This window comes from Rhea americana, unplaced genomic scaffold (genome assembly GCF_003343005.1).
Source record: "Rhea americana isolate MKP2758 unplaced genomic scaffold, rheAme1 scaffold_186, whole genome shotgun sequence".
In the NCBI taxonomy this organism is placed as follows: Eukaryota; Metazoa; Chordata; class Aves; order Rheiformes; family Rheidae; genus Rhea; species Rhea americana.
Genome location: NW_028185994.1, coordinates 722,104 through 734,930, shown reverse-complemented (window position 1 = coordinate 734,930; position 12,827 = coordinate 722,104).

Below are 12,827 nucleotides of genomic sequence, written 5' to 3'. Positions count from 1 at the left end.
TTTTTTTTTTTTCTTAGACAGCCATTAGACTCAGAGGTTTGGGATCAGATGTACATCCTTTGGTTCTGACTTAACCCACTACGCAAGACAGAGAAAACATCTTTTATATTTGCAAGACGTATCTCAAATCTAATGCCTTGGTATCCTTCTGCTTTGATCAATGGGAGTGCTATGTCACTAAGAGAATTGCTGTTGAATTAGGAGTTTTCTGCCTATTCCATTCTCCTCCTGCTACACAGAGTACTGGTAGAGTCTAAAGCTGAGTCTGAATGCAGAAATAGGCAGTATCTCATGGAAATGACCTAGTGCTAATAACCTCTTGCAGAGCAACTCTGTTCAAGAATCTTTACAAATGACACATGCACAGACACAAGCATCACGTGGGTTTCCCTGGCGAAAATTCAGTCATAACTGAGAGACTCAGACTGAACTGCTGTTTTTGGTCCATGGCAGGAGCAGGAAGAGAGAAGTGGTGAGACTCAGTCTTCTCTGTCTGATCATCTGTCAAGTCCCCCATTGGCCAGTCTCCCGAAATACCTGGAGAAATTTGTCTAATAAGTAGTTGCAGGATCCTGTATCGTCTATCTAACTAAAGCAAGGACCTCTTCAGGAACAAAGGCTGTGTACAGSTATATGCTTGGAGAGAAGAATGTGCAAACAAGCATCTTGCCTAACGATTTGCATGCCACATGCAAATTTGCTGAGATTACTTCTGTTCCCTCCCACAAGTTTACATGTGATTTTTGAGGGAGTCAGACTCTACGACACTCCAAGACCCTGCAGCAATGTGATACTTAGGGTGAGAAAGGTGAACGCCAAACTGAAAGCCCAGCACAATAATTGTAGGCTCCAAAGAGCCTTGGAAAGGAAGGGTGTAGTGTTGCACTTTCCAAAATAAAGGCCACAGCATGTAGCAAGTAGATTCACTGCCCTCATGATAATGAGCACTAGGAGCACAGGCTCTGAGAAGAGTTGTTTATCAATGCATGTTGACCAAGAGTAACTCTTTACTTTTTATTTCCCATCTCCCTTCCTCATTAATTTCAGTTGCTTCATATTTTTCCACATTGCTGTCAACTGGTCCTCATTAGGTCTATTCCATGTAGTTTTCTCCTAAAAACTGAGTGATAATAATGAGAAATACTGTCATTTGATTTCAAATTCTCACTACTTAGTGGCTCATATAGTCACAGAATATTTCTGCTTCAATAAGCTGAGGTGCATTTGATTCCTGCACAGCTTATTGTAATACTACCTTTTGCACCATGGAATTTGCAGGAAGGTTGTGCTTGCAGAAAAGATGAAATTCAAGAGCTCGTTCTACTGTGTGCGATCATTGTTTAGGAAGGACAGTTACAATTTATGGGCTAGTCTATTCAAAACTGCTTGTTAAGGTCTACATGCAGAAGGTGCTTTTACAGCTTGAAAATAGTATTTYATAACCTTATACTTTTTTTTGTATTGACTTTGTTTTTTACAGATACATATATATTCTTACTTTAAGCTCATCTCCTAAGAGCCTCTCATGTGATATAACTGTGTGCCTTTTTTTTGATTTCATTAGCTTTCCACTTTCTTGAACATTTCTGGGAATTTAGAAAATGCATATGTTGCTCTTCATTGACTCACACTTATTTCTTTTGCTGTCTTCTCTAGRATCCAGTCAAAGATGAAATCAAAATTGCTTTTGTTGCTCTGKTGAAAGCCTTAAGCGCTAAGCTGAATTAAAAGGAATAGCCTTCAGTTCTGTACAAATCTCTCTGCTTTTTAGTTTTTTTCCTATACCTTGCCCTGAAAATTTGTCCAATGAACTGATTTTGTTCCCTTTCACTGTTTCATGTGATAAGGTGCAACCTCCTGCCAAAATCTGGCAGCTGAGAACAATGTCTCATGGGCCTGTCTGTCATTTATGACACCTTCCTGCTCGCCGGAGAAGAAACATTTATTTCAAACTGCATATGATTGGATATGGTAATTTTTATGGTGAATTGCTGTCAGTTATGTTCTCTTTCGATCACTTTAATTTCCTTTTAATAAATTGCTCAATAATAGCTTTATCACTGCAGTTTCCCCCGGCTAAAGTTTTATTGATTTATTTCAATCTTACATTTTGTCAGTCCCTCTTAGGTCATTTTACCTTGAGCTGAATTTCTCTAGGGATGCTCACTTGCACCAGGAGGAATATTTATTATTATAGCATTTTGAAACATGTTGGGTCCTTTCTTAGTCTCAAACAAAGTCTTGTCTATTCTCTGTGGTATTTTTTAATATATTATGGCCTCCATTTTTGGTTAACAGTTAGCTAAATGTCCTGAATGTTACAGATGTATTTTATTGGTATTTTGCATGGCTTTTTTAAGAATGTCTAAGTGATTTAGCTGTTTAAATATATTCCTGTATGTGAATGACTTATCACAGTTTTCCTATACATGCCAGCAGCTCAAATCCTGAAAGATATTTCATTACTGAAGAAAAGAGAAGTTTGAAAGAAAAGGAAGAAGTTATTCATTAAAAAAAAAAAAAAAAAAAAAAAAAAAAAGGTGTTTCCTGATCAAACACATTTAAATTCAAAAGTATGTCTAACCTGCTTTTTGATAGAGGACTCTCCCTTCTTTTCCACTGCAATCCCCTGTTTTGCCATTTATCTATCCAGAGTTACACTACAGCTTCCTTGTTTGTGTCAATAACCACAATATTTTTTTAAAAATAAAATCTTGTGAAAGGAGTGAGGATGACATCCTGAACTTATGTACAACTCTCTGACTCGACCAGCAGAACGCAAGCGATGTGCACAGACTGCTAAGCAGAGACTTTCSCCAGGAGTCTGGAAGGGGGTTGGAGAGGTCCGCTTGTGGCAGATGGAAGGACTAAAGGGGTAAGAGCTGGAACAGGAGAGAGCAAAATAAGACAAGGCGATCAAGAAAACCCAGAAACACTTCTGGAAAGGGAAATCTGAGGCACAGGGAGAGGAGGGAGCAATCAAAGTCTAAGGAAGGAGAAAAGGCTGTGACGAGCAATGGGGACCACCAGGCCCAGTGGGAACAGCCAAAGGTTACGTGGCGAGACCTCCTSCCTGACCTGGTGGGTTATTGCTCCCCATACCTACTAGCGGCTACGAAAGCTGCAGGTGCACACGTTGGAYGGAGACAGGAAAGGCCGAGTCCCTCCTGGGCTGGCCCATACGAAATCCAGGTGGACTCCTCGGGTGTTCAAACAGAGATCTGAGATCCCAGGTGGACTGCTCCGTGTTTCAAACTCTCACAGCATTAAGACCATCGCCAGAACAGCCGCAGCTTTGAATGATTTGCCTGGGCACGAGAAAGAACTGTTTCAACTCCACCTGTCTCTGAGAGGCTCCTCACCCTCTTTTGACTTCTCTTCAGTAGTGTCCGGGTGTCCAGTACATGCRTATCTGTGAGATCGGAGCCCCCAGTGAACAAGACAAAGCACATCTCACTCAGGAAAAGCAACACAGGCCTGTTTACCAGTATTTGGTGTTGTTCCATGTTGTTCAGAGGTTCTTCTCTAAAAAAACAGCTTGTGCCACGGGAAAGAATTGACCTTTGTGCATGCTTAATAGAGGGGTTAAAAGCATGCTCCAGATCTGCTCACCACTATTTCACAAACTCATGCTTGCTCTTTTRAAACAAGTTCCTATTTCACACACTTATGCTTGCTCTTTTAAAACAAGTTCCTGCAGAGCTCTTTGTTTTCTCAGCCATTTAGAGCAGATACCGCTCCTCACTGAATTTTCTTTAGCAGCTGCTTTTGAGTATTCCAGCTGTGGCAGAATTCATCAATTCACTGACTTTTTTTTTTCCTTGAAAAGATGATTTTTAAGTTGTCTGGTCATTTGCAGACTCTGACAGTTCTTATCTGAAAAATCTTTTTACATTTCTTGACATCTCCCTTCATACTCATATAATAGTCACTGTAATTATGTTGTTCTCRGCTATGATTCTGGGAAATGTTTATCCATAGCTTTGAAACTCAGCTGGAAACACTAAGCACTAAGCTAAGCCCAAATATACAAAATTGAGTCATTCTCCCTGAAATTACAGGGCTGGTTTATGATTTGCGAATCTAGCAAATACTAGACTCATTTTATTTGCCCTATGGTTTCAGAGCTCTAGTCACATTACTGAGTCACATTATCTAGCTCTGTGCTATAATGCTGCGCTAAAGAATAGGATTCTTTGTAGGGAATTGGAGAATTTTTGTATATTTTTGTCCAGTAGCTTTAAGAGAAAACATTAAATCTCACAGTTGTCAGTGGCACTAAAATTTCCCTTCAAGGGACCTAGTCCTCAGAGAGGGCACTGAGCCGAAGGCTTACCTGAGGATTTGGTCTGGCTCAGGCTCACCTGGCCCTGGAAGCTCAAACAAGAAAAAGTTTGAAACAAGTAGTGAAATATTTGGAAACTATTGTAGTCTTTACTGTTAGGTGAAAGTTAGCAGATGGGTATTTCCAGAAATGGTGTTATCTGTGTGTCATTTATGATCACCTTTGTTCCAGGATTGGTTTTCCTAAACCGCACTGAGAAAATAGTCATATCCTCTGGTCCTAATTTCCGTACCACCAGGCAACCAAGCTGTAAGAAGACCSCAATATCTGCTACAGACTGGATATGAAAATCCTGTCTCTTGGGCTGAATAATCCTTTGAAGCATTAGTTTACCTTCCTGGGGCTTGTCTCTTTCCTGGCTTTCAGCCACCAGAAACACTTCTTACTCAGTAGCACCCTACTTGGTCCAGGCTCAGGTCTGTTGTCCTGGAGAGTGGGCAGAGTTTCTGGATGCTCTTCGCTCACTTCTGGATGCCTCTTCGCTCACTTCTGCTCCCTATCTGAGCGCCACGGTTCATCAGTCCACGCCAAGGAACTTCATGCTTAGACAGAGCAAGAGCTTGCAACTGCTCTCTGTGGTGTCTATTCAGTACAAAATGCAGTACAGGGACAAGAAATGATCGGAGACCTGTGATGGCCTTGGGAATGACCAGATATACTGCTACTGCTAGTAGTAAAACAGTAAATAGGATCTTCACTCTGGAAAAGAGAATACTGAGAAGGGATATGTCAGGGGTCAATAAACTCCTGAGTAGTGTGGAGAAGGTCAGTGAAGATTGATTATCTCATCCTCCTCCAAAAGAAAACAACACCTGAAAYTGCAGGGAAGCAGTTTCAATGCAGAAGAAATTCTTTCTTTCATATACTACCTCTWATTAGTATATCTCCTTGCCCGAGAGTATTGTGATGGCTACCTGTGTTCACACAGGTTCAGAACACAACTGGACGAATTCATGGAAGAAAAAATCATTGAGGTCTCTTAAATATCAAAATATTTCTTCTGTTTGGAGAAATCCTTCAGCTGCACATTAGTGGTGGTTAGGAGAGTATTTTAAGGAGTACTGCTGCATAGCTGTCCTGTTCTGCTCTTTTCAATACGTGTGCTGTTCCCCACTGTTACAGACAAGCTGGGCTTGTCTGTAGAAGTACCTTTTAATCTCCAGTTACTTCAGGTCTTGTCTGTATGCATTTTACCTGCATTTTATCCTTCCCCTACCCCYTCCCCCACCCAGCATGAAAGAGTCCCTTCTGCCTTTAGAATTCAATTTAATCAATCTTCTTAATCAGCTGATGGTGGGAACGATGTGCAATGCACATCTGGATGTATGACATACCAGTGGGGTTCTTGATGTGTCTGCTTATGTCACCGTGTACCACAGGAGGGTCAGAAGATCACAGACTCCTAGAACCTCATAATGTTTAGGGCTGCAAGATATCTCTGCCACTCTACGATTCTGCAAATCTGAGCTGCTGCCTCTTGTGGTAGATCATTCTTGTTGCTGTGCTGGGAACTGGCTGCTGCCCACTGAGCCTATGCACAGCTCCAAGAGCTGTGGGAACGTATAGTACCTTATCCTAACCCTTGCCAGGGTGTGCATCCTTCCTCTCCCAGTAATCAGCTGTCATAACTTTTTGCACAAAACATGTGAGGTGTATCTCATAGTAGAAGCCAAACAAATGYTTCTCCTGCTACTGCTGGAGTATCCTGTGACAGTTAACAAAGTTCAGCCAGCAAAAGCAGACGCATCTCACTTTTTATGTGAGCATTCTTAATTTGTACATATATAACGGCTTCTGATATTGCTCCCCTTTGTTACACTTGAGAGGACTTGAAATGAGCTAGTACCTAGTAAGAAACGAAGTAGTGAGTAAAGATGACTTGCAGAGTACTCTATAAAAATGAAGACCACTTTCACAGAATCACAGAATGGYTGAAGTTGGAAGGGACCTTTGGAGATAATCTAGTCCAACTCCTCTGCTCAAGCAGGGTCACCTAGAGAATGTTGCACAGGATTGTGTCCAGGAGAGTTTTGAATACCTGCAGAGGAGACTCATTACCCCTCTTGGCAACCTGTTTCAGTGCTCTGTCACTCTCACAGGAAAGAGGTCTTTCCTCACGTTYAGACAGAGCTTTCTGTGTTTCAATTTGTGCCTGTTGCCTCTTGTCCTGTCACTTGGCACCRCTGAAAAGGGTCTGGCACCGTCCTCTTGACATCCTCCCTTCAGGTACTTGTACACATTGATSAGATCCCCCCTCAGTCTTCTCTTCCCCAGGCTGAACAGGTCCAGCTCTCGCAGCCRTTCCTCGTAGGKCAGATGCTCCAGCCCTCTGACCATCTGTGTAGCCCTGTGCTGGACTCTCTCCAGAAGCTCCATGTCTCTCTTTGTACTGAGGAGCCTAGAACTGGACACAGCACTCCAGATGTGGCCTCACCAGGGCTGAGTAGAGCTTTGAATGTATTAATGCACCCTTCCAGGGTGTTTATAACTTATAGCAGTCCTGCTGAAACAGGAAATTCTATGTGGAGCTTCTCCGCTCAGAGAAGAGAGGCARTTTTATGTACCTCATTAGCATGCTTCAGGGTTGATTTACATATAAAAGTCTGCCATGTAGACTGGAAGCAACACAAGGTGGTGATATTTTTTAATGATGGAAACACCCAGACACAACCTTCCCAAYGTATTTCCCTGTGAAACCTCTTTGTATTTTAATCTGTTAGATAATTCAGGAGACAGAATGAATTGTGTGAAAATTTCCCCTGCTAAATTACTGACTCCAGGCAGAATAGCTAGCAAGTCCAGAAAACAAAACCATGGAAACAGGCCACATCCTATAGCTAAGATCTCCTGACAAAGGAGAGAGTTTAAGACACAACATGAAATCTGGAAGACTTAAAACCAAGAAAGCAGCAGTATTTGTGCAGCTCAGTGTGAGGCCTTTGAAGGGATTCATCTTCTTTTTAGGAAGATTCATCTTCTCCTTAGGAAGGTTGATCCTTCTCCTCCTAGACTCTTCCAGCATACCACATACRGTCACTGTTCCTCCATTCACTGTCATAGAGATAAAATCTACATCCCTTTGACTGAAATTCTGGATTTTTCCAATCAGCTTCTGTGGGATTAACAATTGTTTTCAAATCACAGAATAATTTAGATTGGAAAAGACCTAGGTGGAACCCAGGAGGTCTATAGTTCAGTCTAGACACCTTCTAGAGACAGACACTAGAGACTAGAGACAACCTCACAGCTAGATCAGGCTGCTGGGGACCTCATCCAGCTGAATTTTGAGTATCTCCAGGAATAAAGATTCCTCCACCTTTCTGGTCCCTGCACGAGAGCTTCACCAGTCTCACTGGAAGACWTTTTTTTCTTACGCAAAGTCAGATTTCTACTTGTTGCAACTCATGCACAATGCACCTCTGAAATAAAGCTGGTTTCTTCTGCTTTTTACCCCACTCTRTGAAATGTTAAACACAATTAGATCCCTTGAGCCATGCAGAACAAGCACAGTCCCTTCAGCCTCTTCTTGCATATCATGTGCTCCAGCCCTCAATCATATTGTGAGCTCTGCTGGAYTCTCTTCAAAATGTCAGTCTGTCTATCTTGGTCCACTGTCTTCTATTTGTAAGATTTTGGGCAAAAGTGAGCTGAGCTCTCAACCAGCTCCTGCATCCCTGGCTTGTCCAAGGAAATACAGTGAGATTGTTCTCCCTCTTCTGGATGCTGGAAATGTGTTGGGCCTTGTGCACAACAAGGCCTCTTTTTGGGWCTTGTGCTAGGAAGGAGTGATTAACATTCACACCTGCTTGGTCTTTCCAGTGCTGSAGAGATTTTGATTTTTATTAACGCTCTCTGAAGAACCAGCCTGGCTGCTCAGATCCTCCTCCATAGCCCAAGCCTGGGAGAGTCGGCCAGGGTAGGAGGGTTGTACACCAGAAAGTAACCCCGTGGTCAGCAGTCTGCAGGGCTTGGRGGCCCTGGAGCTTGGAGAAACACCCAGTTAGTTCTTGGGCCAAGTACRGGCTATTTTGTTCCCTCTTATGATCTCCAGCACTGTCTCAGCAGATGCACTATCATTCAGCCTTAGCCAGCTCTGCCAGAAGTCACTTCACTATTGTAGTGTAAACATACCTACATATTTATATTAAGAATAACTTTAAGAATAGTTAATGTTTTTGGAAGAAAATTTGCAGCCTGGGTGAAATGTTCTACTCTTTAAAAGTAAAAGTCAGAAGCAAGAACTATTTCCTGAAAAGCAAACGCCTTTCTTTCACACCTTTTCCTTTTCCATTTCATTTTTTCCCATTCTTTCTTTCTCTTTCTCTTTCTCTTTTCCTTTCCCTTTCCCTTTCTCTCTCTCTCTCTCTCTCTCTCTTTTTCTCCATTATCAAAGGACAAACACAGTACGGATTTCTGAGATTTTGTTATTAACATTCCTTTGCTGGAAATTTTGCCTTGGCAACTTCTGAAAAATTTTTTGAGAAATGGAAGATTCATGTGAAATCTTATAGATTTAGCTAGTTTTAAACCCAATTCTTGCACAATTGGATGACTGCTTTCTTCCAGCTCRCAAAATTACTTCCTATATGCATTTCCAGCACGAGAGATCTTTTGTGACAGATGAGCAAATAGAAAAGTATAAATACRTACATGAGCAGCAGATAATGTTGGAAACCCAGGAAGGAATATTGCTTGAGAATTAACCCTTTAATCCTCACTACTCAGCAGACGGGAGAGCGGATAGTGAAAATTTTGGAGGAGGCAAGGGATGAGAAAAATTTTGCAGACAGCTTAGATGCACATAGGTTTCGACAAGTTGATGGCTTGCATTTCTTCCATTTTTTTATTTTCTAGATGGAATGAAACAGAAATGATTGAGCTTGCCATGGATTTTTCTGAGTTTGCACCTTCACGTCACTGGTAGAAGGTGGAGTGGAGATGCTGATACCTGAGCATTCGACTGCTTGCAGAGGTTTATCTTGTCATCTAGATGATTTTTCTTACTCATTGTATTTGTCAGGGTGCAGAATTGCTTTTAATCCTACATTGGGATGAGGTTTTACAGCAGTTCCTAGCTCCCTGTCTCCCAGCACAGACAGTACTTCTCATGAAAAAGTGGATGTCTGTCTCTGCTGATCCCAGATGAGGATGTTCTGGAAGATCTGACTGCATGTTTTGTGTACAGAATCTTTCTGTTTGGAAGATTTGAAATGGAAAATATGACTAGCATTTATCAAGCTGTATTTCCCCCAGAACACTTATTCATAGAATCATAGAATCACGGAATCAGTAAGGTTGGAAGGGACCTCTGGAGATCATCTAGTCCAACACCCCTGCTCAAGCAGGATCACCTAGAGCATGCTAGACAGGGTTGGATCCAAGTGGGTTTTGAATATCTCCATAGGACGAGACTCTACAACCTCTCTGGGCAACCTGTTCCAGTGCTCTGTCACTCTCACAGGGAAGAAATTCCCCCTCAYGTWCAGRYAGAACTTCCTKTGGTTCAGTTCCTGCCCATTGCCTCTTGTCCTGTCACACRGGRCAACTGAAAAGAGTTTAGCCCCATCCCCTTGACACCCTCCCTTCAGGTACTYGTACMCAYTGATCAGATCCCCCCTCAGTCTTCTCTTCCCCAGGCTRAACRSGYCCAGCTCTCACAGCCKTTCCTCMYARGGCAGAYGCTCCWGYCCTCTGATCATCTYYRTAGCCCTRTGCTGGACTCTCTCCAGTAGCTCCATGTCTCTCTTGTAGTGGAGAGCCCAGAACTGGACACAGTACTCGAGATGAGGCCTCCCCAGGGCTGAGGAGAGGGGCAGGATCACCTCCCTCGACCTGCCAGCAACACTCTTCTTAATGCACCCAAGGAGACCATTGGCCTTCTTGGCCACAAGGGCACATTGCTGGCTCATGGTCCACTTGTCATCCTCACAGGGCAGATGCTCCAGCCCTCTGATCATCTTCATAGCCCTATGCTGGACTCTCTCCAGTAGCTCCATGTCTCTCTTGTAGTGGAGAGCCCAGAACTGGATGCAGTACTCAAGATAAGGCCTCCCCAGGGCTGAGTAGAGGGGCAGGATCACCTCCCCCAACCTGATGGCAACACTCTCCCTAATGCACCCCAGGAGACCATTGGCCTTCCTGGCCACAAGAGCACATTACTGGCTCATGGTCAACCTGTCATCCAGCAGCACTCCCAGGTCCTTCTCTGCAGAGCTGATCTCCAGAAGGTCAGTCCCCACCCTGTAGTGGTGCATGGAGTTATTTTTCCTTGGGTGCAGGACTCTACACTTGCCCTTGTTGAACCTCAGGAGGTTCCTCTTTGCCCAACTCTCCAGCCTCTCCAGGTCTCTCTGAATGGCACCACAGCCCTCAGGTGTATCAGCCACTCCTGACAGCTTGGTGGCATCAGCAAACTTGCTGATGAGGCACTCTGTCCCTTCCTCCAGGTCACTGATGAAGAAGTTGAACAGGATGGGACCCAGTACTGAGGGCCCACAGGCCTCCAACTAGACTCTGTGCCACTGATGACAAGCCCTGGAACATTGCCTTTCAGCCAGTTGTTAGTCCACCTCACTGTCTACTCCTCTAGCCCTCACTTCCTGAGCTTATGTGGGAGGATGTTAYGGGAGACAGAGTCAAAAGCCTTGCTAAAGTCAAGGTACACAATGTCTGCTGCTCTGTCCTCCTCTACCCAACCAGTCAGTCCATCATAGAAGGCTCTCAGGTTGGTTAAGCGTGTTTTCCCTTTGGTGAATCCATGCTGACTACTCCTGATCACCTTCTTGTCCTTCATATGTCTGGAGATGACATCCAAAAGGAGCTGTTCCATCACCTTCCAGGGATGGAGGTGAGGCTGACTGTCCTGTAGTTTCCTYGGCCCTTCTTCTKGCCCTTCTTGAAGCTTGRAGTGACATTGGCTTTCTTCCAGCCCTCAAGCACCTCTCCAGTTCTCCATGGCCTTTCAACCATGATGGAGAGCAGCCTAGCAACAACATCYGCCARCTCCCTCWGTACYCGTGGGTGCATCCCAACAGGGCCCATGGATTTGTGGATGTCAAGTTTGCCTAAAAGATCTCCAACTCAATTCTCCTCAGTCAAGGGAAAGTCTTCCTTTCTCCAGACTTTCTCCCTAGCCTCCAGGCTCTGGGATTCTTTCTGTCTTTATTTCTTTTTGTTCACTTATTCATTTGTTCATTTATTTTTTGAAGGAAAGCATTTTATTTATTCCTGTAATCAATATTTTGTGGAGAGAAGATGGTTAAAATCCGGCCTAGTGGCACCGGCATAACCAGAATTTCTTTATGTTTAAAAGCCACATTCTGCTGTGGCAAAGCTGTGGTGGTGAAATCACAAGACAGAATTCTGTTAGCAAAAAGACCAGGCTGCTCTCTTTAGATATTAAGAGAATATAATGACTATGCCACTTATAACTGCCTTTCATTTAATGGATGCTTGCCACCATCGTCAAGGGCAAGGGGATACAAGCTGTCAGTGAACTCTTTCTTTACATCTGCTGGTAAACAGCTCTAAGCAGCAGCTAGAAGAATATTTCAAACAGAATTTTTGCTTTGGCCATTAGTAGGTTGTTCATTTTTGTGATCCAGACCAAAGAACCTGACAGAGAAAAGAAGTGCTCTCCAGACCATCATTTGGCCTGTCACAGAGTCTAGACCGTGCAGAGGCTGACAGTCACTGTAATTTATAAACAGTCGTGGGATGGGAATTGCAGTTTCTGCTCCTAGGTGTGTTTAGGTTCTGCATTTCTGTGGCTGCCCAGTTTCTCATCCCTAATGAACTTGGATATGGCCGGTCATTCTGCAGCAGGACGTTTGTGTATACAAACCTCCTGACCGCGCTTCAGAACTGGCCCCAGCTGTTCAGCAAYACACACTAGATTGAGTTTCATTCCTCAAAGGGTGGGGGCGGGCCTGAAATTGTGAGCAGAGATCTTTGGGGAGCTAAACTTGCTGTTTGTGCTCCTGGACCACCACTTCCCCCCACCCACCGCCTCCAAATCTGCTGCCCCTAGGGTCCTGTCAGAATTTGCTCAAGACATCCCTGATACTTCCTGACAGGAGACATCCTTCTGTRTGATGTTTCTACATCACCCAAGAGCTTTGCCTCCCATGATGAGATCTGCTGTGGGGACCTGTCTGCCCTGTTTCCATTGAAGCTCATGTTAGGTGGCCCTTGCAGGCAGGCAGGACACTTAGAGCCCAAATCTCTTGCACTTCCCTTAGCAGTGGGAAGGGACTGTTAAAAAGCCAACTCTAGCACCAACCCTTACACAATCCTCATGCAGCTTTTGTAAATTTTGACATGTGGAAAATTACTCAAATTAGCAGCAGTGTCTATGTGAAGAGGCACAGTTGGCATCTCACATTTTCAGTTCACAAAGAGATATTTTCCATTTAGTGCTCTCCTCTGCATTTCTAACACCAGGACTAAATGCACAGGCTGGGATTCATCTGCTTAAAAAAAA